We start from the raw sequence: 22,297 nt of genomic DNA on the forward strand, positions 1-22,297 counted from the left end.
TTTTGTTTAATAAATATAAAAAAGACCTTTTAAAAACAGACTGATTGGAGTTTGTTTTCTATAATCTTTATTTCTGATTTCAAGTTCCACTTTAAGCAGAAGCCAAAAATGTCAATCTCTTTATCTGAAAGCATCAGACAAAAAAAGGTGTCTTTTTGCTTAAACAAACCTTTTCCTTTGAAGACTCCCAGCCTGGTCTTTGTGATGATGTGAATGACATCTCTGGGCAAACAAATGAGAGAGTGAAAAGACGCCTTTATTTTATGTAGACTGCAAACTTTAGAATTGAGCTCATGAGAGAGCAAATGCCGTCTAGGGGATCCGGTATAAAGATTAGATTCTGCTGCTTTTATCTACAAATGGTCTTGTTCTTTGGTTAATCCCACTCATTCCTCTGGTATTGTACCTGATGGTGGACAGTACCTTGAAATGGGACCAGTCAAGGGTTAGGCTGCTGCTCCCATGGTGTGTAGCAGGATTTGGTGATAGAACTTTTTAGTAAGAATTAAGGGATCAATGCTGTATAAAGGGAACAAGCCCTTAATCTGCTGTTTGTGCTCCATTTCAGGAGTTATTGTGCAGTTGCCTATTTCTGTCTATGTTGGGGTAGGCATGAGAGAGGAGCATCCAAACAGGCTTTCTCTTTCGGAAGTACTTGAGACCTGATGCCAGAGATTTTTTTCTTCCTCCTCCTTTTCTTGGTTGTGCAAACAGCTGTATTTATTGTGTCACCAAACCCCAAACACCCTTGATCACATTACAGTGCACTTCCGGTCTTATGGTGAAAATATACATGTGAACAGGTCATGTGTGTGAGGTCTTTCTTACTGCCAAACACTCTACATCTAGCCACATGATGAGGCATGAAAGAAAATTCCTGTCTCTCACCCATGTCAAGCCTTGGGCGATACCTCCTTTTTTGTTGTTTCTGTTTTATGAATGCACGTCTGTTACAGGCTCAGGGGTTTTTGGAAGAAAGGATGATATGGAGTGGGCTGCAGGCACATGGGTACCACTGGGGCAAGGCTCTGCCAATAGAATCTAAAACTAATTAATTCACCTGTCCTGACAAAATTGCAACTCTCTCCAGAGTGGGATGGGACATACAGGCAGTGTGAGGTGATCATTGCTGGACCCCTGCAATGCCGTCTGTTTTGTTCACTGCAGGAGGGAGGAGGTAGTCATGGATCACCTTTGTCCACAAGTCTGGCAAGGTATCATCTGGCAAAGCACAGTTTGATGACCTCTTTTATTACATGGCTGTGGAGGTGCATGTGAACTTTTTTTTTAAGAGCAAAAGCATTTCTTCAACTCCTGGGTTTTGTTTGCTTTTGAAAATCATTATCTGTCAGCCTTGGTGACCCTTTTTCAACATTGCAGCAGTGTTGTGACATTACTCAGAAAACCATGTGGAAAAGGTAGAGGGACAAGTGCTGCCTGTGCCTGTGCTCTGACGCAGCTGCTCCTCATGGCTTTCACCACCCCTTGCAGGCTCTGTGAAGAAAAAAACGGTTAATGGGGAGGTTTCATAACATTTTACAGCACAACAATCATGGTAAACTGGCTGTCCCATGAACCGCTTCCTCACCCGCCTTTAATGACCTTCAGACCCGCGCTGAATCACAGGTCATAAATGCTCAAGTACCCTGGAAGCTCTTGGGCATGTGGAGGGCCCTTGACATACCCAAGGCAGAGTAACGGGGACATTTCTGGTCTTATGGTGAGAATATGCATGTGCAACAGAAAACGCGGAAATAATGTGTATGTATGCACAATATGCATACATACACATAAATAAATAACATTTTAGGTACCAAGTATAGATCGCAGGTTTGGAAAACTGTGGTTAAAACTAAGTTGGTTGGTATGAAAGGGGCTGTGCCTTTCTAATCTGACTGCTGTGGTGCCTGAGGAAACGCGTTCAGCTCAATAGTTGAATGACTGGGATTTGGCTCTGCACAAAATTTTTTCTTTTCATCAGAAGATTAGAAGAGGGGTTTTTTTTGTTTGTTTGTTTGTTTTTTTGCTTGTTTGTTTGTTTTTAACCATGATCGGTACATTTTTCTGTGCAGCCAAGTTATTCAGTTTTCAGGGGTTCAGATTTTTTGTCAGAAGTTCAAACATCTCAGTAGAAAACAGAAACATGGCAAAAAAGTCCAGTTCTGTTGAAGACAAATTTTCACTGATAAAAAGGCTAGATAAAAATCCCCACACAACCTTAAACTGTGTATAGAGAATGACATGGTGTAAGACATTTAAATGTTAATTCACTGACACCATTCCACTGATTGCACTTTCATGGATGCCTAGCACAGAGAAGGAAAAGTATTTTGGATTATTTTCTGTCCAAGCTCTTAAGGCAGACCCAGTGAGACACCTGAACACATGCTTAATATTTTAGCACAGAAGCTTTGCCATTAACTTCAGTGGTTTAACTCATATGCTTATGCTTAAGTGTGTGCTGGAAAACAGAGATTAGAGTGATCGAGTTCAGAGCTGCAGCCACGAAATGACCTCTGTATTTGCAGTCAAAACTCAAGTGGATCACAGGGGCTAAAAAAATACTACTAGGAAGAGGGTGTTTGACTGCTTGGGTTTTGCTTTTTTCTGGTTTTTGGTTTTTTTTGCTTCTGAGGTGACACTGCTGCCATCACTGTCAAGACAAAGGTGATCTAAATCTACAAATTCCATCGTGCATTTCAGAGAAAGCTAAGTGTTAAACCAGAAATTGCAGTGAAGATCCGCCCCCACCTTTTACCCTACTTTCTCCTCTGTTCCTTTTGACATCTGAGAGGAGCAACCACAACTGCATACCATTTATAGATTTGCCTGATTAAAACCAGTTTTCCCTATAGGTCACATCATGTAGAAGACACAAGGTTTTTGTCAAGAGAGCCGCTACTGGCAGAAACTGTTTTGCTGCTATTGCTAGTAAGAAATTAGTAACTAGATCCATGTCCTGTTTTATGCCAGCTTTATAATTATACCATTTCAGTGGTAAGCCAGACATTTGGGCCAAGGGTAATTTAGAAAACTTAAATCTCTATTCAGTTTTGCTTTTTATGTTCATCTTTACTGAAGCTATGTCCTACTGCAACATATAATCTTCCTGCATTTTCCTCCCTGGTTTCTGTGACCCACTGTCATAATATAACAAATGCATTTTATTCAGCATAGCTCTGTGAAACCATAGGAAACAATTACTGGCTTTGAACATCATTATTTTCATGTTCTTTATATTTCTGTCCTCAGATAATTATGCATAGCTCACACTGCATTGTGCGACTGGCAGGGCAGGATTTGGCCCTTCAGTTCAGAAATGCTTTCACTTTCCTGTCTTTTCTGTCATTTCAAGAGCTCTTTGGAGCCAAATTGACTTTCTTGAATGCAGTTTTTATAACCTACGAGACTGTGGTTGGCTGGGTTATCCTTTTGGTGTGGTAATGGTCTCTGCAGTCCTTACTCGGACCATGATTACACAAAGTATATATTTGTCTTTTTCAGCTTACATATGCTGTGAATGTTGGGAGCTAATGGTATCTCTGAGATGTGGTTTTTGGAGCACTGGTGTGTCCATTATTTAGTGTTTGCTTTCTACAATGAAACATACAGCCAAAAATAAAACTTACCCATTTCCTTCTGGGCAAGATTTCCCCTCTGCTCTTTATCATTTTCTTCTTGTTCCTTTGCTATTCCGCATGGTTTTTTTTTTTTGCATTTATGTTCTTTGGACCTCTGAAAATTAGCCTTTGAAAAGCCTTGGTTTCAGCTGAGGCCCTTCCAAACCTTACAGATTTCAGCCGAACCATTTCTCCCATTGCCTGTGATAAACTGAAGATCCATTCATTGCTGACCAGATTTCTTTGTAGTCTACCTGGAAAGCCCAGCTCCCATGAGCCTTTATGTATCACGACAGACAAATCCAAAACTACTTTCCCATGTTGAATAATGATTTTGTTGATGGGATTCCCTTGTGCCTTCTTATTTTCATCCATCTGTCTGTTTCTGTTGGGTCTGTATAGCCCTGGTGGAGTGTGTAGAGCACTGTACATAGAGTCATACATGTACAGTACTCCAGGGCAATAAGGAAGAGAAAATATAAAGTCAAGTGAGGTGACTTGTGTCCACAGCCTTCTGCAGAGAGCCACGTCTTGGGCATACACCTCCTTGCATCACTGCTCACCATCAGGGCAGGCAGCGCTTCCTCTGCAGACAGATACTTTCTGTATCAGGAGTCTCAACGTTACGGATTTTTTATTGTCTTTTCACGTCCAGTTCCAGTTTTAGTTCCAGCTAAAACATACCTGATCATTTTAATAAGGTATTTAGTGCCACTGATGTGATATCTTTGCATGTGGGGGTGTGCCTGCCTATGTGTGTGCATGGGGTTTGTGTAACAAGGGTGCTTGGCACATGGGCATGGAATAAACCTTTAAGTAATTTTCACCACAGAAATTGGTAAATTAATTACTTCCTTTTGTCTGCGGCTAAAGGTATATGCAAAGCATATTTGACAAGCCGGTCTTGAAATATGTCTAATAAACACAGCAGCTTTTCTGTCTGCCTCTTCTTCCTCCTGTAATACAAATGGTCCTAGGATTTTCAGGCCTCACAGCATGGGGACACGTGTTCAGCATTCAGCTCTGGGGCTCCCAATCTAAGAAGGACATGGTTTTGTTGGCAAGACCAGAGGAGGCCACAAAGATGATCAGAAGGCTGGAGCACCTTTTTTGTGAAGAGGCTGAGAGAGCTGGAATTGTTCAGTCTGCAGTAAAGAAGGCTCTGGGGAGACCTTAGAGCAGCCTTCCAGAACCTAAAGGGGCCTACAAGGAAGCTGGAGAGGGGCTTTCTGCAAGTGCCTGTAGTGGTAGGATAAGAGGGAATCCTTTAAACTAAAAAAAGGGTAGATTTAGATTAGATATGAGGAAATAATTCTCCACTGTGAGGGTGTTGAGGCGCTGGCACAGGTTGCCCAGAGAAGCTGTGTCTGCCCCATCCCTGGCAGTGCTCAAGGCCAGGCTGGATGGAGCTTTGAGCAACCTGGCCTAGTGGAAGGTGTCTCTGCCCATGGCAGGGAGTTGGAACTAAATGACTTAAAAGGACTCTTCCAACCCAAACCATTCTATGATTCTATAAAGCAGAGATGCTCGGGAATAAAATCTAGCAACTCTCTGTTGCATCCTCTCCATCAAAGCCCCCAGCCAGTCCAGCTTACTGCTTCCTTTCCTCTTTCAAGCAAAGGTGTTAATAGTTACTTGTTCTTTCTGCAGATTGATCCATTTATTAAGACTTAGTAGCTTTTTCCTGTCTTACATAATCATCTGAGTTACCAGATAATCACATGGTGAATCATCTCTCCACAGCATGGGTTCTATGGATAGCAGAGCATTAGCTCCTGCACTGCACTTGCTATGGAGGGACATGGGTTGAGACACCCAGGGGAAGTCTTCTTTGCAGGGCTCCTGCAGGGCCCAGCCCAGGAAGGTCTGTGTTTGCAGGAAATGTTTGTTTGGGAGACATTACCAGACCAGATCCAGGGAAGCTCTTTCAAATAACCTGGTGTATTGTCTTTGGACTGGAATTGTAGGGTGTTGCTCATCACCAGCTTATTGCTTCTCTAGATAGATTTAATTCTTCTGGCTCCTAGCTAATAAAGTCTACTGTACACTATCTTCTGCCTACAGGTTTCCATTTGCAGCATTCTCCTTCTGTTCCTAAGTACCTGGTGTCAGCATTTTGGCATGTATCTCTTCCTGTGGGGTGGTCTGATGCAAGGGAACAAACCCACCACTTTTTCAGCTATACATTTATCGGTTCATGTGCCCTGCTTTCATATCAGCCTCCAATTATTTATTCAGGCCTTAGCTTAGATTCTTGGTGGCTGATTTCTTTTTCCAGGATAACTCCCATGCCTTAGATGATAGCAAGACCCAATGCACAAAAAAGATTTCTCTTTCATAGAGACAGGATGATTGATGGTAGACAATTTGTTTTACTTTTGCTTTTATATGTCTGCAGAGAGCTGTTAACACAAGGGGTGTTCTGGCAGAGGTAAGCAGGAGGGGAATCCATCCCTTTGATTCCATGGCATTTTAGGGTAAGTTTGGTTTCTCGGGGGGAAAAACATTACATGAATGCCCCATATGCACTGAGTCAATGGCAAGGCTGGAATGAGTAAAGATCTGACTCCTCTATTACAGCCTGAAATTCTTTTCTCACAGAGGAATTTCTGTCAGAGACATAAGAAAAAAGTATCTATCTGAACATTTGTTTATTTTTAGTGCCATTTAAGCTGTTATCATTTGGATTAGTTTTATCCCCTCTAGGGTTGAAGCTCTGCTCTAGCATCAGCAAAAATAATAGATTGTAAACTGCGAAAGCTGTGCTATGTGTGTTGGCTGGAAAGCTGGGGTAGAGTGTGTTCCAATGAAACACTTAACTTCTAGATTTTTTGTCACTTCTAGGGAATTTGATGAGGCTGAGTTGGAAAACTGGCTGAGCCATTAACTGATATCCAAACTCAGATAATGTGTAAAAGGGAGGCTGATGCTTTAAATATGTAATTTCTCATTAGTCCTTTTGTTGTTGTTGTTCCTTCTTATCATCCTAATTTTTACTGAACTTCCCCACCCATCACAAAAGGAGAGTTAAGCATCTGATCTGACCTAAGCAGCTCTGCTCTTCCTTTTCAACTCATGACTGATCAAACCAAATCTGTGATCTCTGGCACAGGACCTCAAAGGCTGGCCAGGGTCTGAGGAGCTGCAGAAACTACTGTCAAGCATTCGCCTGGCCTCTGCAAATTTACCCCTCCCCTTCTCTTAAGGACATGTACCTTGAGATCAAAGACCCTTCAGCATTTTTATGGGAAGTCAGCTGGAGGCATGGAGGCTGATTGGGAATACCAAGAAAGCTCTGGATGCTTTGTGGAGAACTGGTCAGCTGCCTCCGCAAAAAATGTGTCTGTCTGCACTGATGAATCCTTCTCCCCCTCTTTGACTTTTTTCCAGGATCCCTGCTTAATATAGGGCTGTGTTTCAACAAAAATATGATAAGGTTTCTCTGACAGTATCATAAGGCTGCGATTTGGAAAGAGCCGAATTAGGAGAAGGGATAAGAAAGCACATGACTGCTATAAGGCACAGCTGTTGCTGTGTCCTCCTTGCTCAGTCTCTCTGTGAAGGTTTGCAAAAGGGATTGTTGGTGCTTCTTGTCTTGGAAATGGCGGCTCACCATCCTGCAGCTGCCACATTTGTTCCTGACTGTGACCAAGCCAATGCCAGCATCCCATGGAGGTGACAGTGGGGTTGGAGGCTGGCATCCTGGTGGGGTTGCACCTTATCTGTTTCCCTCTGCTTCAGGGCCAATGTGGAAAAGGCTGTCTCCATCTGATGCAAACCTTAACTGGGACAATGAGAAACTAAATTGGTTGGGAAGTGCTAAGGTGGGCTTGATCAGGGGGAGGGAAAGGTAAAGCAGACCAAGGCCTGTCCCAGTATGGAGTTTGGCTGCTGCGCCATGACATAGGCACTGTCAGCTTCAAGGACTGTTTGAGTATCTGCTTCAGGTGAGCTGCAGCAGTTACAGATGGAGTCATAAACTAAAGCTGCTCCAAGCACAGCTACCACACGTGGTATTCCTCCTGTAATCCTCCCAGATGTCTCTCAGACCCCAGGAGCCTCAGTGAAAGATTTTACGACTATTACTCCCAGTTATTTCACTGTACAGGAAAAAAAAGTTCCCGACCCCAAACCAAAGTTACATCTAAGATGGTTGGTTTTATAGGTACCACTGTATGCCTGAACTGCATTTTGCCTGTAGTTGGGAGTGAGTGGGTTTTTTTTCTTCTCTGTTTTTTTTCTTTATGAAGGCAGCAGGAATGAACTGCAGTGTAAATTGCCTTCTTGACCACTCATGGGACCAGCAAAAATTTGATTGCTTCACAGTGGTAGTTTTCTTGCAGGGTAGAGTAGAGCTGCAGCTAGTAAATTTGAGGGTACCCTCGGGGTGGTCCTTTAAGACAGGCAGGGACATAACATGGAGGACTCTCACACAGGTTTCACTGTGTTCTGAGAGCTAGATAAAAATCATAACGAAAATACAAACCCAAACCAAATTGTGCAAATTTTTCAGTTGGGACAAAGCCACTCTGATGACCAGTTTATGCAGATACAGCCTTTAGAGGTGCTGCCATGGGGAACTGCTGCCCTTGGACTGCAGCTGGGCTGTCACTGCAGAACAACAAGGGGTGGCTTCCTGGTGAAATATGTGATTTGGGTGCTGAAGTTTAAAGTGTGAGAAGTAGAGGCACCACTGGACAACAGGTCAGAGAAGACCTCTGAGCCAGGACACATTTTCTTCAGCTGAGATGGATTTTAAGGGCTCACTGCAGACAGTATTGAAGGGAACTGCCTGTCCTTGTGTGGACGTGGGGTTGCGGTGGCATGAAACCCTTGCTGCTCTGGTGCATCTTCTGTTCAGCCCCTCCCTGAACCTCCCTCCTGTCCCCTCACTGCCCCCATGATCTTTTGTTTAGCTCAGTTGTCAGCTGCCATTTTAAAAGAAAAGCAGCTCCCAGAGCTTTCGTACTGATAACACAGTGTGGGATGTGATGAAGTAATTTCCTCCTGTATTTATTTTTAATTTTTTGGCTGAATTATTTGTAATGTTTGCTGGTTTGCCCATTCGGTAACCTCTACGTGGCTTTTTGAGTCCATCCTTTAACCCTTCCTTCCCATTCTAGCTCTGCATCTTCATTTTCTACAATGCACTTAGCACTGACTTAACAAACACACTCCTGGCAAGAGGATTCTGCAGACCCTTTCCTCTGTCCCTTTCCTATGCACAGCTATAGATACTGTTGCCTGTGCTCTTTGTGGAAAGCACGCCCTGTTATCCATCCCTCAGTGGCAAAACTTAAACCCCAATCATAACAAATTTTTTATTAACCACAGAGAAAGGTTTATTTCCTGGTACTTCAGATAAAGCTGGGGCCAGGAAACAGCTTGCAGTTGTCTCTTCAAATTCATCTTGTCTTTACCATCATGTTTCGCTATTTCCTCCCTCCTTATCTTCAGAGCAGAGGCTGTCAGGAAGAGGCAGGCTGGCGAGGGCAGCTCAGCGTCCTTGGAAAGGTCTTTTCCCACATCCTCAGGATCCTTCTGAGGACAGCAAGCCAGGCTTCGGTGCCCTCCTGTCCCCTCTCTGGCACGACATAAAAAAAGTTGTCCCTTTCTCCCCACTCAGCTGAGTAGGCTCTAAGAGCTTTCTAATCAGCTCACTGTCAGCCTGTTTCCTCCCATCATTTAAAACGAGCCCGTGCTAGGTTTACAGTTGCCAAAGCTTTTGCTTGGATACAAAACACAGGAGCGTTTGAGAGGCAGGTTGTAACTGCCAGGGCAGATTACTAAGGAGGCAGCAGTATGGGGAAGACAGGCCTTTTCCTCTTGTCAAGAATACTCTGAGTGGATGAGAAATCATCACCTTGGCTAACAAGTTTTACTTGCAATTGTTCTCTTTGAAAACTGGCTGTTCATTTGTTGCTTGTTGTCTGATGTGTACCTTTGTAAGTGAGATTACCCAAATGCCTGTGTAAATAGGTGAAATTCCCACGGGAGGTAAGCAGTTTCGGGCTTTCAGTTTTGTTCATGCATTTGCAGGAGACTGCAGGTTTCTTCTGCTGATGCTTTTAGAAACCTGACTGGTGTATCAGTGCTCGGTGTACACCACTTAATTGACCTGTTTGCGCTGTTCCAAACGCAAGTAGTTTCAGGGATGAATGGTGCTAAGATACATCCTGGCTATGAAGAGGCAGTTCCAGCTTTTCTCACAGGTCACCAGGATGCCTGTGAGAACTATGGAAGCCAGGCAAAACCTACCACTTAGTATATGCTTTTAGGGAAGTGTTATTGTTTAGACCACTAAAATAAAAGCCAAATGCCCCAAAGATGGTACCTCTACAGAACGCACAGCAAAGCATGGAAATGGGGAGAGAGGCCCCTTGTGCTGCCCACTTTCAGCATTTCTTAGAAGAGATGTGCTCTTGAGAGAAAGGCTTGTTGTGGGCAATGACATTATTCCCAACACATTCCATTCATTCCGTTTTCATGTGGAAAAAATTCCTTTCTGCTGGGATGTCATTTAGCATTTAGCATCAGTTATTGAATGTATTTGATCTTTTATGTTTGAAATTTCATGAAAATCCAAGTGGATATATTGGTCTTCTTGAAAGTGTTGGACAGCTTCAAACACAGAGGTTGCACTATATACTGCAACCTGGGGTTTACACAACAAAATGCTGCAGCTGAAAATACACGCTGACATAAGCCATCCGGTTTTTATGGCTCTCTCCTTTTGCTCTACTTTGGTTGTCTGAAAAATATAGTATCTATAGTAACCTGAATTTTAGAGTGATGATACCAACATTAATAGGACAAATTATGATGCAATATTTAGGCTCCATTAGTTTCTTTAAAGTACTTCTTTCACATTACAAAATTTAATTTAGGAAAACTGGTTCTGTTTTTTGATGTGGGTTAATTCCCCTCCACCTATGATTACTGAGTTTACCATGTAAAAAGAAACAACTGTTCTTTCTAACACAGACTACCTACAGGATCAGCAAATTAGCTTAATTTCTTCTGGTGCTAGAAATATATAAGCTTTAATCAGGAATCAGGTACACACCCTCTGAAATATGTTAACTCATCAAAGCAAAGGGCCCACTAGCTTTTAAAGGGAAGCCTTTATGATGCATGCTATATAATACCTGATATTTATATTATATAGTTTGGTTTTAGTTATACGGTTTGATGTGTATATACATGTGTTTGATGTGTGTATATGTGTATACATTGGTTTCAATCCAGGTGTAATGCTGACCTACAGGAGGTTGGGCTGGGCCATCTGATGTTCCCTTTTAGCCTCCTCTAGAAGTGTGGAGAAGTAAGGTGGCTGCTCTGCTTATAGCAGTTCTTCATGGATTTTGTATTTTCTCAGTCTCAGTAATGGCCTCAGTTTACCCATGTTCATTTTTGACAATGACCATTCCAAGGAGTGAAGCAAATATCCTTTGTTGCAGCTTCCCTTTGCTGCACTACAAAGGAAGTATACAGAGGGTGAAAGCAAGGACTAGTAATCTGGGAGGAACACAGAGACATTGGTTGAGCATCCAGGGATTAAATTAGGAAAGCCAAAGACCACATGGAATTAAATCTGTCCAGGAATGCTAAAGACATCAAGAAGGGCTTTTATAGGTACATAGGTGACAAGAAGAAGCCTAGGGAAAATATGGGTCCGTTGCTGAATGAAATGGGGGACTTGGTAACACAAGGTATGGAAAAGGCTGGAGAACTGAATGCTGCCTTTGCCTCAGTTTTTCACTAGCAAGACCAGCCTTCAAGAATCCCAGGTCCCAGAGACCAGGGAGAAAGGCTGGAGCAAGAAGGATGCACCCTTGCTGGAAGAGGGTCAGATCAGAGAATACTTAAGCAAACTGAACATATATACATACATACATACATGGGCCCTGATGAGATGCCCCCATGAGCGCTGAGGGAGCTGGTAGATGTCATTGCAAAGCCACTTTTGATAATCTTTGACCATGGCAACTGAAGTAGTACCCAAAGACTAGAGGAAGGCAAATGTCACTCCTATTTTCAAGAAAGCAGGAAGGAGGACCCGGGGAGCAGCAGGATGGTCAGCCTCCCTTCAGTCCTTTGGAGGCAGTGGAGCAACTACATCCTGCCAATCCTGGAAACCATTCCCAGGGACATCATCAGAAGAAAATCATCAGAAGTAGTCAGCATGGCTTCACCAAGGGAAAGAGCCCCCTTCTAACCTCAACCATTCTGTGATTAAATTAATTTTTATGTTCTTGATCATGTTCAATTTTTCTGTGATCACTGTGTCAGGGAAACCCTTTAGAAAATCAGCTGCATCTGCAAAATGTTCTGCAAAACTTTGTCCATCTTGTCCCACTTTGTGCATAGAGGAGAGCTGGGTTTACTTGTGCAATGGATGTATTTTCTATTTTTAAAAAAATCTGGCCCATTGTTTTGCTTCTACAACAAATCATCAGACCATCTGAGTCCATCTGCTTTTAAGAATCCTTATTGTTCCTCTGGGAACAATAAACAGCATGCTACCAAGAGCCCATGAAACTGGATTGTAGTTTTCATGTATTTCTGTTCCCAAACAGACAAGAAACCAAAATGTTTGTGTGCAGTAGAAGCATCACTCCCAAGTTGCCTGGAGTTATTTGGTTTGTCTGCACTTCCTGTGGCTGGCAGGGAATGGGGGTCCTAACATGACCTTGTACCTGTCAGAGAAAGCTCCTCTCCACATCCCAGGGCTCAGCATCTGTAACACCCCTGCTGGCTCCATTTTGATGGCAAGGAACATCCTCTGACCTCTGGCAGTCCAAAACACTGCTCCTAGGGCAGGTCCTCCCTGCTCCATTTGGATTTGCCATCTCCAGACACCTGACCCATCTTTAACAGCCTCACTCAGATGACCATGAGCTAACATGAGGTGAAGGTTTATTTTGCCAAGAGGGTATTCTCATCACAAACTCAGAAACAAAGAGTCAGAACTCCAAAAATGCAAATACAAACTAAATCAAGACTTAACCCCCAGGATGCCTGGTGCTGCTCATCTGCGGCTTCTGAGATCCATCCTAGCCCCCCAGCTTGACAGCATCAGCTCCTTTCTCCCTAACCCCTGCTAGCTACTGAACAAATGAACTACATGATCCAAGGGACTGACAAAGGCAGGGATGATGGTTTTGTTTTCTTAATACTACACACTACTTAACCTCAGTGTGTGATGGATGTGGGGAATAGATGGAACTGCTACTGAAGGTCAACACCCTCAGGCCCTCAATTAAGGTATCTGAAGTCACAATAAATTTTTCCAGGCAAGCAGAATGAGAGACAAGTAGTTCCCAGGTAAGGATCCAAACAAATCAAATGCACCTTATCAGCCACATCACAGAGCTTCTTTATGCATCACAAGGAAACAGAAATAGCTCGAAACAATGAAATAGTTTCCAACTATCTGTAGTTACCTGGAGGTCTTTGACTTGGTTCAGTCACGAATGCCAAGAAATTGTGTTTGTAAAATTCCCAGCTACTGACATGGGAGCAACTCTGCGGGCACAAATTGAAATGTGACCTAATCAGAGAGCTGCGGGAGCAGCAAGATGATTAAAAAGGAGGCACATTAGGTCTGACGGAGATCAATGCCAACAGGAAAGGAAAAGAAGATCAGTAGTCTTTTAAGGATTGCTTAAAATAAGTCCTATCCGGTTGGGAATACTGACACGAATGCAGCAGTGAGTTCTGAAATGATGAGATGAACAGTTTATGTCAAAATAATGCAACAAATTCCAGCCGCAAGTAAGCGTACAAACCCAAGTTCTGTGCTGTGCCTGAGGCCCTGATCCTGCGGACGATTACATGCATGAAAAAGCCCAGTGAATGCAGGTCTATTCATGCATGCGTAAACACTCACAGGATTGGGGTTTTATTGTGCATCCCTTGCAATCTACTGGATGGGGTAGACATCAGCATGAACTGTAGCCTATGTTTTCTCAGAGAGAGCTAGAAAACTAAACAAAACACATAACAAACCTGAGGCACATTTCACATCTGAGTCACTGAAGGTTTGTACAGTAAACACATGTATACAAAACCAGACAAGTTTATTTTCCACAAGGCAAGCTGGTTTTGTATTTTTTTTTCCCCTTACTTATAAGGAAAAGGAGGAAATTCCTCCTCCCTGCTTCCCTGCCCATACATTTCCCTTGTTCGTGAGTCTTTAGAAAGCTATGAAAGTGCACCAGGAGCAAACCAGGACTTTCTTTAATGAATAAATATTTACGACAGACAACTTGGATACCTAAGACTGAGGCTGATTTCTCTGAAACATGCACCGGAAACTCTCAGGGTTTGATCCTGCCCAGTCTGAAACATGCTTCCTGGAGCAGCAGCTGCTCCTCATAACGCATGTCTGAAATCCTGAGCAGGACGGCAAAGCACTTTGATGGAAGCGGGTTGGCCAATTTGTGCTGGATAATTCAAACCTTTCTACATGTGCCATCATAATGAATCTGTTTCACTTTACTTGGCGTTCCTGATGTAATTCTGTATGTAAAGTGGCTCGTTTGTTTGGCCAGTGCTTTCCTGGGGCCAAAAAGTTGACCTCTGAAGCATGAGCTTGGTCAGCGACACTGAAGGCGAATCTGTTCCTATGGAGCTGAGCCTGATGCTGCAGTATTCCGCTGGGCACCTGTGGGACAATGAAGGGTACGTCAGGGTTTTTCCTGATGCCCTTGGTCAGTTCTGATTCCTGGGTGGTAAGAGCATAGGGATCAAGGGACAAATGAAAATATTTTCTTTTCTTTTTTAAGATAGAGCCAAAGTTACACAAATTAAAAACTGAAAATATGAATCTGATACAAGGCTGCTGGCAATAAATAGAACAGAAGATCATTGGACAAATCCCAGACTGTAATGTAATATGTTCCCAAATGAGGCATATTTGTAAGCCTACTGGAATGCCATTATCTGAGAAGCCTTCCTTTTTATTTATGATCTTGAGTCTCCACAGCATATAATTTAAGGTTTCATCAAGTTGTGTAAAGGGCACAGGATCAGCATTCACAAGACATGAGATAACTTCTCCGCTCCTTCAGCGAGTGACCTCGTCAGCAAACCGCTGCCACTATGCTCTGTCCACCCATTGCTCCTTGGGGAAGAGGGCAAGCACTGGGTCTGGGTGGCAGGTAGCTCTGTTTTCATGGAGCTTCATTTCAGCTCCCAGTGCTAGATACAGCAGCAAAATGCTCAAAATGCTCAATACCTTACCGTATGTTTCTTGTAGATGAGATTCTAGCACCTCCTGAGTCTTCAGATCTCAAGCCTGGGATCAGATCTGGAAAGATAATACATAAAACTTCTTACATACAGCAGCCAGAGTGGAGAAGGTGAGGGGGTTACCTGTCTATGCTGGGGGCAGTCCTTTCTGGAAGGACTGGCTGCATCAGTCTGAAGTTTCTCGTTTCATTGTTCTGACTATTTATTCTTCTTCTCGGTATAAACTGAGTTGCTCGGTATTTTAAGCAACAAAGATTTATGGAGAAAATAGTTCTTCCCAATTCCTTTTGAAGGAAAATGTCACCCAAAGATTATTTCCACCTTTACTTTCCATCTGCCTCTCCTTTTCTGTGCACTCAGATGTTTTGGCCATGGCTCGGAAGCCCAGCCCTGTTGCCACATGAAAGCTCAGGGAGCCAGGAAGGATCTCATCACTTTGAGAATCTAAACTCGTAGCAGAGCTGGAAAAGCTTTCTGGTTCTGACTCAAAACATTTCTAGAATGGATTTTCAGGGCTCATGCTGGAAGCAGTTTGCTGCAGCCAAGCTGTGCAAGGTGCTGCCAAACACCTCTTTGTCCACTCCCTCAGTGCCAGCTCACAGGCACCAGCGCCATGATCACATACATCTCCGTATCACTGCTGCTGTTTCTGTCCTCTGCTTGTCACCGAGTATTTGATTAGCATAGGGCAGGTGACACATCTGCCCCCAGGGCAGGTGACACATCTGCCCGCAGTCAGTGCCCTTACATCCCCCCTCCCTATCCACTCTAGCAGCCAGTGTCTTCCCCATCACACCAATTACACAGGATGAAAATAATGCTAAAAAGAGCAGTCCCTCAGAAGTCATCAATGTGAATGTGCCTGGCTCCCTTCCCCTGCAGGTAGCTGAGGTCTCTTCAGTGCCCTTTACTCCTGCCCCTGCCAGGTCCTCCGCAGGTGTGCAATCCCTGTTAGCAATGATCAGTCAGGTCCCCCTATGGAAGGGGCACATCCATGCTGCCTGTGGCCCCTGCCCTGTGTCAGGTCCATGCCTGGCTGCGCCTTCCCAGTGCATCCATGAGTTATGCCTTTGTGTCCAGGTTGTGGATTTGCATATGCATCTGCTGGAAGTGTGGATTGAATATTGAACATGCCCAACTCAGTCGCAGAGAGCTCCAGTGGCAGGATATGGCTGTGTACACAAGGATAAAATCCTCTATGAAGGTTAGCATGTTTATTCTTCATGGGTAAACAAATTTGAACATAAATTCCTCCCCACTTGGACTTCAGAGGTGCAGGTACCACCTTCCAGCTGTAGGCTCTGCCTTCCCTCTACCCTGCCTTGCCCTGACTGCTGAACTCTTCACTGCGGCTGATGTTCAGTTTCAGCTCTTGGTAGAGAAACACTGACAGACAACTTATTTCTCCAATAGTCAAAGGAACATGGTAAATGCATTTGTTAACTGAAACATCAGTCCAAACTTTAGAGCATGATAATTTACTGCAGATGTACCCCTTGGATACTAACCACTGCTTCCCTCCCACAATGCAACATACTTTCTGCCACATTTGTCACTGAAAAGCTTTCTTTTAAAAAGGGGGAAAACAGCTAGGTCAGTCCAAAATGTGCAATTAGTTCTCCTTTAACTCTGAAATGGCAGCTAAGTGACATAAACACTTTAAGAACTAGTGAAAAGCACTGAAAATCCCCTTCTCACTCAGCAGGTTGTTACTATGGAGTGGTACAACTGCAGGATACAAGACCAAAATAAGAAAACAAGAAAAAAAAAAGCCGGAAGATAGTAATTCAAGCCAGCTTGTTCTGTGTATTAATCTGCATCCTGCTGTCACATCCTCTGCCTGATATTCTAAAGCTGAAGAAAAAATCATACAGCACAGTTAGGCTATTCAGAATTTCTGATTATTCTGAGTGGGGCCATTAGCTTCCATCCTGTGTTTCACCAAGGAAATTCTCCTTGCCTCTAACGCTGCTCATCCTGGGGAAGTGTATGTGAGCTGGATGCACAGAGAGTGCCTTGTTCTGCAGTTTTCAAAGCATTTTTGTGCTATGTGTGTGCTGCACAGTGGGAGAGGAGTTGAAGTTGGGGGAAAAGACATTTCATTTTGGGGCAACACCCCAGCCCTGTACAGGTGAAGGTGGTCCTTAGGCAGGAGTCTGGTGGCTTTGGTGTATCTATCTCCTGTGGCCCACTATGCGTTGGAGAAAAGCTCACATAGACTCAGTGCTTCAAGCTTGCTTGCTTTCTTACTCACTTATGCAACTCAGATGACTGCTAAGAAGAAATGTGGGTAGTAGCATTTGTAGCGCTTGTTTGAAGCACAAAGCAAACTCCAAAAATCTCCCTGACCAAATGGTCCTCCCCTTTATTGAGATAACATGCATCAGAATGAAATGTATGGCTAGCCTTATTTTTTCTCAGCTTAAGTGCATACTTGCCTGTTGCCTGCCTACCGACCACATCCAGTGTAAAAAATAAACCAGCTGTGCTGCCACTCTGATAAGTAGCAGTCCAGGTTTGCCCGTGGGCAGATATTTACTGCTACATCTGGCTTTGCTTTGCCATATTGTTAACCTCCCTTTTCCTTTCTACATTTGTTTTTATTAAATTTCCCGTCTGAATCCTCTAGTTTGTATTTCTAATGTCAACGTTTGCTTTTATCACAGATAATAACTTCCTTTTACAAAAGCTGTACCATCCTGCATGCATTTCAAATTACATTTTATGGACAAACATTGAAGTACAGTATTTGTCAGTGCATGCAATTGTATGTATTTATAGTAATCAAATTCTAAGTTATGAGAGCCAAGAATTAAGCTGGCTGCCATTTTCTTAATTATGTATTTAGTTGACAATGTAGTTACTTCTACTAAAGCTTAATGAAGTTTTCACTGTGATACTGCGATGTTTCTGAAGTAAATGATGTGGTATGCTTAAGCAAGCTATAAAAACAGTTATAAAAATACAAACTTCCTTTAACTCACCACAGTAAATAAAATCTGAAATCACTTCAGAGGGTAAACATCTACTGATACATAGAGTGGAGAAGGAATCCGGACGTCTCGAAATAAAGAAGACAGATGAGTTTATTTTTATTAAGTAAGACCCAGAAATTTTATCATGTCTCTTTTGCCAATACTGATACAAGTTTTATGCAATTTATTTACCCTTTTGGAGCTTGATCTTTCACATACACAATAGGTGACAGAGGGACTGTGAGATGGAACAGTTCTTGCAAGAAATATTCAGACCTTCTTTTGGAAGGGCTCACAAAAGGCCTAATTTATGTGTTTGGTTCATTTTGGTTGGGAATTTCAGGTGATGTAGCCATTTCTGGCAATTCTGCTGTGGGTGCTCTTTCTCTGAGATAAAACTGCCTTATCAGAAATGGTCTGCATCCACTCCGCTAACTTGTGTTTGCTTCTCATATACTAAAGTGAAGAAAGGTAGGATGTGCATACTCCTTTTCAATGTAGTATCTGTTGGCATGGACAGCTCAGGAGAGCAAGGAGCATTGCCTGAGGTAAGAATTTAATTTTCTTTCCAGTTAAACACTTCTGTGCCCACTGTGCTGCAAAGGAACAATTTCCTTGCATCACTCACATAGTCCTGACATGGCCCATACCTTTTTGGCATCTGCAGCAAAGTTTATTGTTTTCCCTCATTCCACTGCTCAGTATAAAAGCTTCTCAGTGATAGCTCTTTTCCTAGATGCTTTAGTTACTAGCTGCTTCTTTCTACCTTTTGCAAAGTATTGTTCTCTATTGCTAAGGTAGTATGCCTTTAGACATAACTCCGCCTAGCACTAATCCTGTCTCAGTTTCCTAGCAGAGCTTGGGAATATGCTGTTTTGGCTTCAGTTGGCTCATAGACACTTTCTACAGCATCTTATCCACAGAAGTTGCATGAACAGTCCTGCTTCATTTTGTCTGTGAGCTGACAAGATTTTGTTCTTCAGATCACCCCCTGAAGGAGGAGCTCTGTTAGGCATCTGTTGGATGCTCAAGTGAGTGTGTCTGCAGCCAGAACATATACCTCTTAACTCATATGTAGCCTGCAAAGCTGAAACTTGTAGCTCAAAGCCTCATCTCACTATCGTACTTTCTAGCCCCAATACTCTTACAAACTGTGCCCTTTCCCATGTGCTTTTTTTTCATGCAGACATTTTTCACATGCTTTCTTGGATCACCTCTGGAAACCTTCTTCACCTTCTTATCTGCATTGCTCTGTATCAGGTTTTTGGAATAGCTTAACAGGAATAATGGTCCCAGTTGCTTTCAGGCTGAATCCTTTTGTTGACAGTATCAGAAGTATCTATTGCTCTGATAACTAATTCCTTGTTTCTCTTCTAACACTGTGCTCAGATCACTGCAGAAACATTAGACCCATTTGCTTCTGTGTGCCATTCTTTGTGGACCCTGATCTTGAGCTTGACATGATTTTATGCCTTGGGTCCATTCTCTGTCTATTGCCTGGTAAATTTGAACAGCATTAAAAAAGAGTGGAAGTCAGTTCCAAGTCTCTGGGCAGTCTCTTCCTCTGAGCATCTTGTCCTGGCATTGATCCCATCCTACACTCCAAAATGGTAAATGGCTCCACTCTACCAAGGTGCATCTAGATGGCCCAGTGAAAACATAGGCACCGCAGGCAGTCTAGTATCATCTTTGAAAGCCTGGCTAAGGAGTGGGTGATGGTGTCTGAGAACAAACCCAGCTTTAGAACGTAAAAAACAAACAAAAAAAAACTCATATGTTTTGAAGCTGGATCTGCTTCTTAATCTGTATGAGTTTGCCACATGAAGGGTGGTGCTGACACAAAGTCAGTGGCTGCGCAATACAGCGCCAGAGTGGGAATAAGAAACAGGAATGGACATTCAGGAGAACACCCAAAGCTGATTTTGATGCATGTTTTACACTATGAACCCACTTAATGCCAAGCTGATCTGAACTCTCTTTTCTAAGGTGAAGAAAAAAGTGTCCATTCTCTTAGGAGCTTCTAGCATTCCTGGCCACATCATGCAGCAGGATCCAAGTGCTTTTTGACATCACCAGGATGATGTCAAAGTGCTTTCGGCATTTCTGTTTCTATGCTCTCTGAGGTCACTGGTCTGGATACTGAGGAGTATCTTCTGCCTTGGCAGCATGTGAGCAGTTTGCAAGAGGAGAAAACGCTGTTTTGCTGATGACCATGCGGAAATGGGAGTGGGTGGCAGGTTGCTGCTTATCATCAGAGAGCTCATGGATCCCTCCTTGGAGCGGGTCTGGATGGGAACATTCTCTGCATGTTTAGTTTTCACCTAGAATAGATGTGTAGTAGATGTTTCAGGAGAAAATACTTGTTAATTAGTGGTGAAGCCAGACATGGGCTGACTTGGAAAGGTCAGAGCTCTGGAAAATGTTTGTCAACTTGAATCGAGTTAAAATTGGGCAAAATAAGCATGTGTGTGCCTGTACATGTGTGTGTGTGTGTGTGTGTATGTGTGTGGCTAACTGGATGGTTTGCTTAGAGAGGTTAGGTTTCCAGGGGTTTCAAACCTGGCATAACTGGGAGGTGTTTCTGTCAGCACACCGTAAGTCGTTTTCCAACTTATACAAGGTGCTGTAGCAAGTCTTTGGCCACATTGCTGCCTGGGCTTTTCCAGCCACTTACTCTCTAAAACTCAAGTCAGAACCCTCATGTTACAGCCAAAGTAGTGGCAAGGTGCTTTCTATCATATGTGTTTGAATATCAGCACATTCGTTTGACTTGGCTTACATGCTGTCCCATCTCTTAATTTGTTCGGTGTTTGCTGATAGAGTCAGCCAATTCCCTTATCCAGTTCGCAGATCACTTGAAAGATGCTCTTCAGATGTGCAAGCAGCCAGGGAAAGATAACTATTTAAAGGGAAGCAGAGTAGCAGCTCAATAGGGTTAAAGAGTTTTAGCAAATGTTTTAAATTTGTTTTTCTAAACTACTCATATGTAGATTCTTTTACCCCCATAAGCTGCTAGGCATTATGAAATGTATTGGCTAGGTGTAAATTTTAAATCGCGCTTCATCATTTTGGAGGCACGTTAGAAAATCCCGTGTGTCATCTCTTTTTTTTCAACACTTTGCATACTTTCCTGTCTGATTTAGTTGCCTCTGGCTAAAGAATCTAGAGACACTGTTTCCCAGCACCTTCAGGAGCCTCTTATTTGATACAAAACCTATCATGCTCGGGAAGATCCAAGCACATGAGTTTAAAATCAGGTTTCCACAACCGTATGGTGGAGGGAACTCGGAGGAGGACACAAAGAGCCAAGAACATGACTGAAGCAGTATCACTTTGAATCCAGAGTGAATACTTGTCATATGTGCTCAGTTTTAGATTGGAGTCAATCTGACACAGCTTATCTGTCAGTTGTGATACAAGTTCAAGTTTTGTTTTAAAATCTGTTAATTCATTTTACAGGTTGAAAATGCCTGAGCCAAGTTGTCTTCATTATGGAAGCAAATTCTTGACACATCCTAGCTGATGATGGCGAACAGACAAACCCTTTACTGTTTTGCTTTGCTCTGTTACAGGAATGTTTTAGAAACTCAGTTCCCATCCTTAATGTTTTCAGATGTATCTCCACCCACTTCAGAGCATTGCTGCTGAGGAACTGGAAAAAAAAATGCGTACACATTAGAAGAACAGAAATGATGCTCATTTTGCTGCTTTTCAAAGGCATTTTTAGTGTGGGAGTTGAGTTAATATTTTCCTGCTGGAGTGCCCTGTGGAGCCTTGAAGAGAAAAGGCAAGGGCAGGCAGCAGCTCTGTCCAGGGCAGTGAGGGATTTTGCTCACTGAGCATTTGGAGGTGTTTGAAACGCAGGTATGGATGCATAGAACCCGCTGGTATTGTGCTCCTCACTGTAACTCCATCAAGGCTGGTGACAGCCACCATCCCTAAAGCAGCCACAGGGATGCTGGCAGAAGCATGCTGCTGGCACTGTGCTGATGGGGGGTGGGCAGGAGGAAAGGGAAGAGAGGTGGAAAAGCTCTTGAAATTTCCCATGTAATCCCAAGCCTTCTGACCCCATGCTCTCTCCCTCCCAAGGTGGTGGCCACAAGCAGGGAACCCTTCATGAAGATTATTGATTCTGTGAAACCTGCATCTAACAGTATACAGCTTGTATTTCAGTGAATCCTAGGTCAGATAAGACTGCTTTATGGGCCTGTTGTTGCAGTCATTATTGCTAACAGATTTCCCACTGCTGCATTCAAGCCGTGGCATTTCATATCTCTGCAATTTAGGATGTAGTGACAGGACAAGGGAGAATGGCTTTAAACTGAAAGAGGTGAGATTTAGACTAGGTATTAGGAGGAAGATCTATACTGTGAGGGTGGTGAGGCACTGGAACAGGTTGCCCAGAAAAGCTGTGGATGCCCCATACCTGGCAGTGTTTAAGGCCAG

Source organism: Lathamus discolor, chromosome 2, assembly GCF_037157495.1.
Source record: "Lathamus discolor isolate bLatDis1 chromosome 2, bLatDis1.hap1, whole genome shotgun sequence".
Taxonomy (NCBI): domain Eukaryota; kingdom Metazoa; phylum Chordata; class Aves; order Psittaciformes; family Psittacidae; genus Lathamus; species Lathamus discolor.